Below are 8,258 nucleotides of genomic sequence, written 5' to 3'. Positions count from 1 at the left end.
GGACATGTGGCTGCCCAGTGCGGCGGGGACGTGATGGGGGCATGTGGCTGCCCAGCGCTGCAGGGACATGACTGGGGCACGGGGCGGTCCAGCGCAGTGGGGACATGACTGGGGCATGGGGCTGCATGGTGTGGCGGGGATGTGACCAGGGCATGTGGCTGCCCAGCGCGGCGGGGACGTGATGGGGGCACGGGGTTGCCCGGCGCAGCGGGGACGTGACAGGGGCACGGGGCTGCCCGACGCAGCGGGACCCTTATGACCCTGATATAGCACAGCAGTGCCCAAACCTGGCTTCCAAGGCCACATCACAGCTCATGGGGTCACATTTCCTTTGCGTGTTAACTGGCACCAGCTGAAACATTCCCACCCATGAGATCGGCCTGGCTTTGGCAGCCGAATAGAAACAGTAGTGGGGCCGATGATGGAAACCAGCCGCCTGCAGCGTGGGGTGTCAGAGCAACCTGTGGTGGGGGAGGCACTTAGGGACTCTAAGGGCCACCCAGGGCTTTTGCTCTATGATTGGCTGGGCAGGAGAAGACCCCAAAACATTTGCGGTGGGGGAACGTTAATTGTCCCCATCCAGCTGAGATGTGGCCTTGGCAGCCAGTCTGGGCACTGCCGTGGATTTTAGGCAATAAAATTTCTCCTCCTTGTCACTGAGCTTCTCTTCTTGGGGGAAGTGGCTTCGTCCTGGCAGATCCCCCCAACCATTAAAAATGGGCTTGTCCGGGATTTGAACCCGGGACCTCTCGCACCCTAAGCGAGAATCATACCCCTAGACCAACAAGCCAGCTGGGAAATATCTTTGCCACATGTTGTCTTAGAGGAGACCTTGGCAGTGCTGGAAACCACAAGACCATGTGGCCTCTGAGGTTCAAGCAGCTGCACAGTTCTTCCCCCGGCGCCTTGGCACTTTCCACCTTGGGTGCCTCAGACACAACATCCACTAGACCCTGAGTCAAGCCACTTCAAGCAAACCAGAGCCCCCACAAACCCAATCCCTGCCTGCTTAAGGGGCCCGCTGCTTGTGTCTCTCTTTAGGGACGATGCTGCGGTTGCGATGGGCCGCACTGCGAGGGGGGAGCTGTGACAGAATACACCCTGTGTTCACACCGTGCACACTGCTTTGCACAGTCCAAATCCTGGGGCCCAGGACAGTGGTGCCCAAGGCTGTAGGAAATAGGGTTGGCCCAGCACAGAGGGGCTCACTCACCTGCTGTCCAGCCAAGGCAATCCGGAGCTCCGAGAGCGAACGATGTGGCTGAACTTTGAGAGGGAAGCAGCCACCCAGGTAGCTCCTTGCGGGCACAGGGGTGGAGACAGAGGGGCTCCCATGCCAGGCACCACTAGGCATGTCCTGTGGCACTCACCTAAGCTCAGACTGTGACCGGAATGGGCTTGGACGATGCTTTCACCTCCAGATCTCTGGGCTAACCTCAGGGAGCCCTGCCCGGTGCACGAGGTGACTAGTAAACCCGATGGTTGTGACAGCGCGTCACCGTGTGAGTGTCACTGCAAACGCTGGCCGAGGTGCATCGGTCCAGGCAGTGTCCAAGTCTCTGTCTCAGGCGGCCTCACCAGGCGGAGCTCATGGTGGGAGGCAGGTGGGCTGCAGCCCCAGAGCGTCCGTCTAGGAGGCGGTGAGGCCGCGTGGCCGACCCTGGAGGAAGAGTGAGACCCTTTAGGGGGCTGGCCCACTCCTCCAAGAACTGTGGCAAGGCTGGGGGCGAAGCCCGATCCTGGACATCTGTGACGCCTCATCATCAGAATCCCCTGCACCCCCAGCACCTCCTTTCCTTCCCCTGCCTCAGCCCGGGGGGGAGGCAGGTTAAGTTGTGTGGGTCCGGAGAAGGCCAGTGCAGAGAGCAAGGGAACGGACTGCAGGGAAGAGGGGTGAGGAGGTTGCAGGGGGGGCTGGGTCATCATAGGCAGGGCCAGCTCTGGCTTTTTTGCCGCCCCAAGTGCAAAAAAAAAACCCCACCTGCGCCGGTGCTGGAGCAGCAAAGGGGGGAAACAAAGCTGCCGCTTAGCCGGAGCAGTGAAGGGGCGAGGGGAACAAACCTGCCAGCTGTCCGAAACAGCAAAGGGCGGGGGGGCAGGAAAACTGCCGGTCGGTCGGAGCGACAAGGGGGAGGGGGACGTGAAACAAACCTGCCGGCCGGAGCAGCAAAGGGGGGGCGAAACCTGCTGGTCGGTGGGAGCAACGAAGCGGGGCGGAGGAGGGCGAAACAAACCTGCTGGCCGGAGCAGCAAAGGGAGGGGGGAACCTGCCGGCCAGTCGAAGCAACGAAGTGTGTGTCGGGGGGGACAAGTGGGCGAAACATACCTGCCGGCAGGAGCAGCAAAGGGAGTGGGGGGGCGGGGCAGGAAACCTGCTGGCCAGAGCAGCAAAGGGAAGAAAAAACAAAAAACCAAAAAGAAAAACAATCCCTGCGGGGCGGCGGGTGCAGGGGCACTCCTAGCCTTGCAGACCCCGGGCAGCGGAGTGCACACCCCAGCTAGCGGGTGGGAGAGAGAGAAGGGGGCTCCAGGGCTTCCTTAAACGGGGCGCTCGCCATGCAGCCCTGACCTCTGCACCACCTGCTGGGAGGGCTCCGCGCCGCTCCGGGGGGCAGGCTGCCATGCCGGGCTTGCTGCAGACCTGGCACTGCTCCCAGCAGCTCCCCTCCTCTGCGTCACCTCCCTTACAGGGCAGCAGGAGCAGCAAACCAAAAAGAAAAAACTTGCAAGGGCGGCGGAAGCAGCGAAACGCAAAAAAAAAAAAAAAAGGATTGGGCGGGAAGCCGCCCCTTGGAATCTGCTGCCCCAAGCACCAGCTTGCTCGGCTGGTGCCTGGAGCTGGCCCTGATCGTAGGGAAGGGGAACCCGGTCACTGCAAACCTCAATCTGGTGGTGAGTTCTATACTTCGGTTTCACCAATTATCAGTGTAAACTCCCTCATGTGGGGTCACAGACAGTCCCCGGGGGTGCGCCAATCTGTCTGGTCATGCCAGTGAGCTTCTCTTTGTGACAGATGCTCCCTTACGTCAAAGATCCCAGCAATATTCGGGTCATTCCCCAGTCGCTCGCCCCAGGTCAACTGCACCTTAGATCTCACGCCTAAGACAATGCTTGTAGCCAATCCTACAGTAAATGGTCTCAAGATTTATTAATTAGGAAAAGGAAACGGGAAAGTGAGTTACAAGGTTAACACAGGTAGATACACAAATGGGTTCCAGTCTGAAGTTTCACAAAGGAATAGAAGCTTCTGTAATAAGTGAGCTCTGTCCGTCCTTTAGGGCAAACCCAGGCTAAGCAGCTGGGGATCTCTTGCTTATGCCTAGAAACCTTAGCCCCAGAGGAGTCCAAGCAGCAATGAGATTCAGTTCCTCCTTGTTAGGGGTTTTTATTCCCTTCCCTCATTCTGCTTTGAACTGCAAACTCAGCTGAGGGGAGGGATTCACTTACCTGGGGCGGCTCCAGGCACCAGCACGCCAAGCGTGTGCCTGGGGCAGCAAGCCGCAGGGAGCCCTCTGCCGGTTGCTGCGAGGGCGGCAGGCAGGTTGCCTTCGGCGGCTTGCCTGTGGAGGGTCCGATGGTTCCGCGGCTTCAGCGGACCCCCCTGAATCCGTGGGACCGGGGACCTCCCGCAGGCAAGCTGCCGAATGCAGCCTGCCTGCCGTGCTTGGGGAGGCAAAATCCCTAGAGCCGCCCCTGTCACTTCCACAGCTCATCTTCACGGGGGAGGGAGCAGAGTAAACAACACAATCTTTCATCCTCTTTAATGTTCCACTATCATCTGTCTGGCGTCGCTGGGCCACCTCGTGGGGCAGGGCAGAACACCTTCTGCCGGAGACCAGCATTTCATACGAGTTAACGCCTCTCTCCTGTCTGGTCAGTTACACTCTCACACAGGCTCACAATGCAAACGCTCAGATATAACCCGATGATACGGGACACAGATGTTACAGGTGAGATTAATGCCGGCAGCAACTCTCAAGCCTGCCATAACATCTCAGGTCTTGGCTACACTTGAGAGTTACAGTGCTGGTGGTGGCTTTACAGCGCTGTAACTTACTCCCCGTCCACACTGGCAAGGCACATACAGCGCTGTATCTCCCTGGCTACAGCGCTGCATGTACTCCACCTCCATGAGAGGAATAAAGAGTATAGTGCTGCTGCTGCAGCGCTGGGGCACCAGTGTAAACAGGGAATAATCTTACTACACTGTAACTGACCTCCGGAAGCTTCCCATAATGCTTTCAAGTAAAGATAACACTCTTTGTTTTGTTGTGATGCCTCTGTTTGCTTCGTTGTGAACGCGGGGCTCCTGGAGCTGCTTATCAAAAAAACAAACACTGCTACTGTTTGCTGTGAATGAGGCAGGCAGCGGGATCTCTTTGGAAGAGCCACAACTAGTGTTTGCTTGAGGAGAGAAGCAGCGTGGTGGTGGGGGGGGGGGGCGTTTTGGAGCAGCTGCTTATCTGGTCTGTGAGAAAAAAAACAAAGAGGGCTGTTTGCATTTAGTGAATGAGAGGGGTGGGAGAGGGGGTTGGAACTTGCAAGGCAGCTGCTGACACATTGTCAGCTCCAAAAATCCACTCTCTCTGTCGCCCATGCTCCCTGTCACACTCCACTTCCTCCCTTTTGAAAAGCACGTTGCAGCCACTTGAACGCTGGGATAGCTGCCTATAATGCACCGCTCCCAACACCGCTGCAAATGCTGCGAAAGTGGCCACGACAGTGGGCTGGTAGCTGTCAGTGTGGCCACACTGCGGCGCTTTCCCTACATAGCTGTATGAAGACAGCTGTAACTCCCAGTGGTGCACACCTGCAAGTGTAGCCATACCCTCAGCACATTCTGCAGCATGGGGCACAGGTCACTGCAGGGTTAAACTAGGGTAAATGGTGGATTCCCTGTAACTTGAAGCCTTTAAACCATGATTTGAGGGCGTCAGTAGCTCAGCCAGAGGTGAGGGGTCTGTTACAGGAGTGCGATGGGGAGGTTCTGTGGTCTGCGAGGTGCAGGAGGTCCAACTATGACTATGATGGTCCCTTCTGACCTTAAAGTCTATGAATCTAACATTCATTGAGCCAGACTGATCCTAGCCATGTATGTGTCTGTGTTCACATGAGAACGTTGGCAGGAGCTGGTACCTGGTCTGCCAGAAGCACAAAAGTCTCCTTTCTCCAGCTCTGGGCTATGGCGTACAGAGCTAGGGACCCTTCAGATCTACTCTTTAGCCTTTACTGTCTACCAAGGGGGACTGATTCAAGCAAACTTGAGGCCCCCGTAGACGTCAGGCAAATTATTGGGCGAGGGGAGGAAGGCGAATTTCCAAAAACTGATTCTGCTCAAAAAACAGACCTGATTTCACTCAGTCTCTTCCTTCCGTGGAGTGAAACCTGGGAAGAGTCAGGATTGAAAAGCTTGTGGGAAGAGGAGGAAGGGATCATGGGAGACTCACAACTTCCTCATTGGCTGCTCCTGCGGGGTCTCTGCGGGGTGAAGGCCCGTCAGAGAGTGCTCCCCGCCTGCCCTGCTCTTTGCACCGCTGGAAACAGGATTCTCAAGTGGTGCGTGTGTCCCCTGGCCATCTCCAGGGGCACCTGCTTCCACGGGTGGCTATGTCTCCTGTTGGAAATGGAGCGTCTCTTTCAAAAACCAATCTGGTCTTGATTGGATGCCTTATAGTGATTGATTCAAAGCGTTAACAAGGAGCAGGTCAAGGGGTGACTTGGTTACAGTTACAAGAACCTACATGGGGAACAAATATCTGACAACGGGCTCTTCAGTCTAGCAGAGAAAGGTCTGACACGATCCAGTGGCTGGAAGCTGAAGCTAGACTTGGAATCTATCCTGGGGACCCTTCGTGGTGGCCTCTTCACGACTGAAAACCGTGGGGTTCTTCACGCAACTTACGTTCCTGCTCCAGCCAAGGCAGTTGTAGCTTTCCTGGGAGTTCACAGGCCGAGTTAAAGCCCCTGCTCCCCACAGGGAGGGAGCAGGGGGAGGGAGTGGGGCAGGGTTAGAGGCCCATTAAGTCTACTGAGAAATGTTGCTTTCAATATCCAGTTAGTCTCCCTCTCCCCACGCGGCTGCAGGTTTTCATGTAAATGACACCTTTGGGGCAAGGATATTGCCTGTGTTCCAGGTGTCGGGCCAATGTATGGGAACCCTCCTGGGTCTCTACTGAGCACATTAATACATAGCGTCGGTCTCTGCGTGTCTTGCGGGACATTCAGAAAAGCCACCAGTGCCCTGTCTTCCTGGATAGCTTGTTGGTCTAGAAGTATGTGTCTGGGTTTGGGAGGTGCCACCTGAGCTCACAGCTTTCCTTTCTTCCCTGGTTTAAACAAGGCATCGCTCCCTTTGGGTAGGCGCGATGCTCTGCCCCTCGCCCCTCTGAACAGGATCCCACTGGGGGCCAACGCTATCTTGTGTTCAGATCCTGGAACATTGGGCCCAAAGCGTCTCTGTTGCTTGTGCCGAATAGATGGAGCCACCTAGCTAGATCAGAAAAAAATGAACTCTCCCTGGCCAGGTGCTGCTCTCTGGGAGGAAAGTTTTACAGCTGATCGGCAAGTGTTTAGTCATGGACCTGACTTTTTTTTGCTGCGTCACAGGCGCCCTTTCCCCTCCAGCCGATGGTGCTCAGCCCCCGCCCAGGGCAGGGCTTGGAAAACCCATTCTTGTGGGCAGCTAGCAGGCTGCGCTGCAGGGTGGGGTTGCAATGGAAAATGGCGAGTGTTTTAATCCAGCGTCACCATTTTTCTGTCGTTGGGAAATTGTAGATAAAAAGTCTCACTTACTTTCCGTACATTATTTATGTGGGGAAAGTCAGTTTGTTCTGTAAAATCTTCTTCCGTCCCACTGCTGCTACAGGCTGTAAAAACAGTGGGCTTGTCCGGGATTTGAACCCGGGACCTCTCGCACCCTAAGCGAGAATCATACCCCTAGACCAACAAGCCAGCTGAGCATAGTTGTTCTTCCAGATATTTTTAGAGATGAGCCATTGGCTGGGTTGGCACTCAGGGATCATATTACTTTCCACACACATCTGGCAGCAGGATGTTCCCTAGACTCTTCCCCTGGCTCCTAGACACACTTGAGAGAACAATTTCGCTACACTGGGATTTTCACCCCGCTGAAGCTGCCGGGATGGAAAACTCCATTGTAAATGTGATTTGCCCGGCTACAGTTTAGCCCCTTCACAAAACTGGTGATGCTACGGCTTTGAGCCACTGCAGCTACTGGGGAAAGGTCTCCATCTCCAGCCTCTAAAATCTAGACTCGAGGCCGGGCCAGTTCCAGAGCAGGTTGCTGTGGAGTAGGGGGACGGCTGTGTGAAGAGAAATGTCACTATTGTGTCCTTCTCTCTGCCTTTGCGTTTGTTCTTTAGGCCAAATCTGAGGGCTGATAAAAGGCCACGCTGGCCTGGAGGAGGAAGGTGCATTTCCAGGGGCTGGTCCCTGGCTCGCAGCTATCTGGTAGACAGAGAGAGCAGCACCATGTGTGTGCTCCCCTGCCCAGCTCTTTGGGTGCCCGCTGCAGGGGCTGCTTCCAATCACCCATGGAGCAGCTGTACCGAGCCCCACAGCACTCAGCAGTTCTCAGGCCAGGGGCTAGTTTTAGGACTGCCCTCCAGGGGGCACTGCCATTGGGGCTAGGGGAGGTGTTTGGGGAGTCACTCTGCATTCTCCTGCCAGCCCAAAAATCTTCCTGCACCCCCCAGCATACCCATCTGGCAGGCCACAACTCCACCCTGTTCCTGTGTTTGCAGCACAGCTCCAAAGGTCTGTCAAGTTATCAGCCCATGTGCTGCTTTCAGGCAGTTCCCATCTCTGCCTGGCATCCCAGCACCCCCTGCTCAGTGCCTTTGCCCAGGGGCAGCCCCATTCTCCCCAGCAGGGGCACAGGAAGAGTCTTGCTCCAGTGTCAGAATCAGGACTAGAACCCACATCCCCTATGGCTGCCCTTGGCATAGTACCGCCCTGCAGTGCTTGGTGCACTAAGGCCGTGCCAGAGGAGACTGTGCTAGTTCTGCACTGTGGTGTGGTGGAATAGACACAGGACTAAGAACTGGGGGGACAACCTAGGTTCTAATACAGCTTCTGCCACTTCATCTCCTCAGGTGTAAAACTGCCCCTCTCCAGCTCAGGCTGCTGCCCTACAGGGGAGGCTGTGGGCTCTCCGGCCACCAGTGAGATCTTCACCCCCTTTGTGTAACCTTGATTGTGCCCATTGCATGGCTAGCAGAGGCAGTTGCAGCTGTCTT

At 56.1% G+C, this 8,258-nt stretch overlaps 2 non-coding genes across 2 annotated transcripts; both read right to left on the bottom strand.

Annotated features, from left to right (window-relative positions):
* Positions 1–718: 718 nt before the first annotated feature.
* Positions 719–790, bottom strand: TRNAP-AGG (transfer RNA proline (anticodon AGG)). Its single transcript has one exon. It is a non-coding gene; the product is annotated as a tRNA-Pro (tRNA).
* Positions 791–6,879: 6,089 nt separating this feature from the next.
* TRNAP-AGG (transfer RNA proline (anticodon AGG)) lies at positions 6,880–6,951 on the bottom strand. Its single transcript has one exon. It is a non-coding gene; the product is annotated as a tRNA-Pro (tRNA).
* Between the last annotated feature and the right edge of the window lie 1,307 nt (positions 6,952–8,258).

This window comes from Chelonoidis abingdonii, chromosome 1, assembly GCF_003597395.2.
Source record: "Chelonoidis abingdonii isolate Lonesome George chromosome 1, CheloAbing_2.0, whole genome shotgun sequence".
NCBI lineage: Eukaryota > Metazoa > Chordata > Testudines > Testudinidae > Chelonoidis > Chelonoidis abingdonii.
This window is presented reverse-complemented; position numbering and strand designations above follow the sequence as displayed.